Source organism: Camelus dromedarius, chromosome X (assembly GCF_036321535.1).
Source record: "Camelus dromedarius isolate mCamDro1 chromosome X, mCamDro1.pat, whole genome shotgun sequence".
Taxonomy (NCBI): Eukaryota; Metazoa; Chordata; class Mammalia; order Artiodactyla; family Camelidae; genus Camelus; species Camelus dromedarius.
This window is the reverse complement of record NC_087472.1, coordinates 82,044,282-82,048,346: the sequence shown is the minus strand read 5'-3', so window position 1 is coordinate 82,048,346 and position 4,065 is coordinate 82,044,282. Positions and strand designations below refer to the sequence as shown.

Below are 4,065 nucleotides of genomic sequence, written 5' to 3'. Positions count from 1 at the left end.
CAGCTCCATAATTACCAGCTGCCTGACCATGGGCAAGTTTCATAACCTCTTTGGCCCTCATATTCCTCACCCATAAAGTAAGGATAAAGACAGTTCTTGACTCAAAGGGTTATGTTTGTTGAGAGGATTAAAGCCTTGACTACAATGCCTGACACACAATAAGAATCCAGTAAGTAGCAATTGTTATGACTCTCTATGAAAGTTGGTTACTAATTTGTTGTGAGTGTGTGTGGCAGGACAGTTGTAATTAAAATGAGTCCTATGGGCCTGTTTCCAGTGTAGAAAATGGAGGTCCTGTTGAGTTCTCCTTATGCCCCCATATTCACTATTGATCTTCTACCTGGAATGGTATCTGACACCTTATTTTGATGCACTAGTTTGAAAATCAAGATTCACACAATAGGAACACAATTCTTAAGATTTTTAGAATAGTACAAATTGTACTTTGATTTCTATTTCCCTTTTCCGAAGTAATAAAATTGAGAGTAATAGATGCAGTGATTGCATAGGCTTGCGCCCTCCCCAAGGCCTCCTGGTATAGGAAGCACATGGCTGTGCCCTTCTTGCTCTTTGTAGGGTCTCTCTATTTGTTAAAATCAGCCTTCTGCCACTAGGAATTAATTTCTTTCCTTCAGGCTGTGCTTCTAGTAAACTCATTCACACTAAGCTGTTCTGGGGGTGCTTAACATGATTATTAGTAATTTATTGAGGGATAGCCTTTTTATTGTAATGGTTGTGTTTATTTTTTAAAACAGGTTTATTAAAGCATAATTTACATACTGTGAGTTCATTCAATTTTAAGTACAATTTAGTGATTCTTGATAAACAGTTCAATGATTGCTGAATTTATAGAGTTGACTAACCATCACCACAATCTAGTTTTAGAACATTTCCATTACACCCAAAACATCCCTCATGCCCTTCCACCTCCAGCCCCAGGCAACCATTAATCTGCTTTCTGTATTTATAGATTTGCCTTTTCTGGCAACTTCATCAGAATGAAATCATACAGTATGTGTGGTCTTTTGGGTCTGGCTTCTCTCATTTAGCATAATGTTTTTTGAAATTCAGCCACACTGTAGCCTGTATAAGTACTTCATTACTTTTTATTGCCTGATGGGGTTCTAGTGTATGGATATACATTTGTTTCTCCATTCCCAGTTGATGGATATTTGATTGTTTCCTCTTCTTGTTTGTTATGAATAATGGTGCTATGAATATGCATGTACAAGTCATTGTATAGATGTATGTTTTTGTTTCTCTTGGATAGATAAAGGAGTGAAATTGATGCCATATCCTAAAATTATGTTCAGACTTTTAAAGAAATTGCCAAACTGCCTTCCAAAGTAGTTGCGCCATTTTAAATTCCAACCAGCAAAATGAGAATCTAGTTTCTGTACATCCTTGTCAACACTTATTACTGTCTGTCTTTTTTTTTTCATTTCTCTTAAAAAAATTTTTTTTTGAAGTGTAGTTGATTTACAATGTTAGTTTCAGGTAAACAGCAAGGTGATTCAGTTGTGAGTCTGTTTTTGGTTTATAAATAGAATTTCTATCATTTTTTTTAGATTCTATATATAAGTGATATCATATGATATTTGTCTTTCTCTGACTCACTTCACTTAACCTGATAATCTCTAGGTCCATCCATGTTTTCGCAAATGGAATTATTTCATTCTTTTTTATGGCTGAGTAATATTCCATTGTATATATATACCACATCTTCTTTATCCATTCATCTGTCGATGGGCATTTAGGTTTTTTCCATGTTTCCCTGGCTATTATAAATAGTGCTGCTATGAACATTGAGGGGCATGTGTCTTTTTGAGAATCTAGCTTCTGTACATACTTGCCAACACTTATGACTGTCTTTTGTAATGATAGCCATTCTAGTGGGTGTGAAGCGGTTATAATTTATATTGTATAATTTGTATAAATTGTAGTTATAATTTGAATTTCACTATTGAATAATGACATTGAGCAACTTTGCATATACTTATTATTTATTTCTGTATCTCTTTGCTAAAATGTCTATTCAAATCTTTCACCAAAAATTTAACTGGGTTGTTTGTCTTATTGTTGTAAGAATTCTTTTTATATTCTGGATACAAATCTTTTATCAGATATATGATTTGCAAACATTTGCTCTCAGTTCTTGGCTTGTCTTTTAATTTTCTTAAAAGTACCTTTTGAAGAGCAAAGTTTTTAATTTTTATAAAATGCAACTTATCATTTTTCTTTTGATGCGGTATCTAAGAATTCTTTGCCTAACTCAAGGTCATAAAGATTTTCTCCTGTATTTTCTTCTGAAAGTTTTATACCTTTAGCTCTTAAATTTAGGTCTATGATGCATTGTGAGTTAATTTGTGTGGATAATGTGAGGAAAGCATCTAAATGCATCTTTTCTCATGCAGATATCTAGTTGTCCCAATGCTATTTGTTGAAAAGATTTTTGTTTCTCTAAAATTCTATTGACACTTGCAGGTCTAAGAAATAATATAGATTGGTCCCTGGTACACTTCGCCTTGTTTTCGCCAATGGTAACATTTTACAAAACTACAGTATAATGGATATTAACATTGATATGATCCATAGCTCTTATTTAAATTTTCTTAGTTTTATTTATACTCTTTTGTGTATGGAGGAGTGGAGTGGGGGGTGATGGGTTTATTAAGTCCTATACTATTTTACCACCTGTGTAGGTTGGTGTAAACACTACCACAGTTAAGATACTTCCAACACTGCACAGATCCTTCATATTGTCCTTTTATGAACCCTCCAACTTCCTTGCCAACACCACCCTTGCCCCTCCCTGACCCTTGGCAACCACTAATCTGACTTTTATTTCTAAAATTTTGTCGTTTCAATAGTGTTATATAAAGGGAACCATACATTATGTAACACTTTGTGATCAACTTTTTCACTCAAAAATTCTGGAACACTTTATGATTTTGCATTTCATCTTTGCACAGGGACCATGTTAATCTTCTGTCTCATTGCCATTTTCATGTATGTGCCATCAAAGTGCACATAACTCATTTATTTATTATTTATTTTAACATTTTAATTTAAGGATGGCTTCACTTAGCCAAACTTACTAATCTCAATTTTTTTCTTTTTATTGAAGTATAGTCAGTTTACAATGTTGTGTCAATTCCTATTGTACAACATAATAGTTCAGTCATAAATATACATACATATATTTGTTTTTATGTTCTTTTTCATTATAGGTTACTATAAGATATTGAATATAGTTCCCTGTACTATAATAAATCATTTTTAATGTAGGTACTGATGTATTTGTATCATATCTCAATTTTTATTTATTTTTTAGTCTCATATCTTCTTGTTCCTGTATTCCTCCTTTACTATTTTTTTGTATTAATTTTTTTCTAATGTACCATTAAAATTCCTTTGTTTTTTCTTTTTAATATTTTTTGGAATGATTTCCTTAGTGGCTCTTCTGAAGGAATTCTAGTATGCTTCTTAACTAAAAACAATCTATTTCAGATAATGCTAACTTAATTCCAGGAAAATATAGAAACTTTACTCCAATATAGCTCTATTCCCTCCCCCTTCCTTTGTGATATTATCGTCACATATATTACTTCTTTATATGTTAAATTTCCCCAATTATACTTACTCTTTTATGTAATTCTCTTTTAAATATGTTAAGAGAAGAAAAGAGAAAAACTATCTTTATACTATCTCTTTTATTAAACTACATTACCTTTACTCACACTCTTTATTTTTTATACTGTTTGTTTTCTGAGGGGGAGGTAAGTAGGTTTCTTCGTTGATTTCCGCTTGGAGGAGGTACTGGGGATTGAACCCGGGACCTCTTGGGTGCTGAGCATGCACTCTACCACTTGAGCTAGACCCTTCCCAGATGCTCTTTATTTCTTTGTATGGATCTGAATTACTGTCTAGTGCCATTTCCTTTCAGCCTGAAGAATTTCCTTTAGTATTCTTTATAAGGAAAGTCATCTTTATATGGGAATGTCTTTATTTTGCTTTCATTTTTTAATTAATTTTTTGGGGGTTGGGGAGAGGTAATTAGGTTTA

General features: G+C 32.8%; 1 non-coding gene across 1 annotated transcript; it reads right to left on the bottom strand.

Annotated features, from left to right (window-relative positions):
• Positions 1-2,927: 2,927 nt before the first annotated feature.
• On the bottom strand, positions 2,928-3,030 carry LOC116151061 (U6 spliceosomal RNA). Its single transcript, XR_004134853.1, has one exon. It is a non-coding gene; the product is annotated as a U6 spliceosomal RNA (small nuclear RNA).
• Between the last annotated feature and the right edge of the window lie 1,035 nt (positions 3,031-4,065).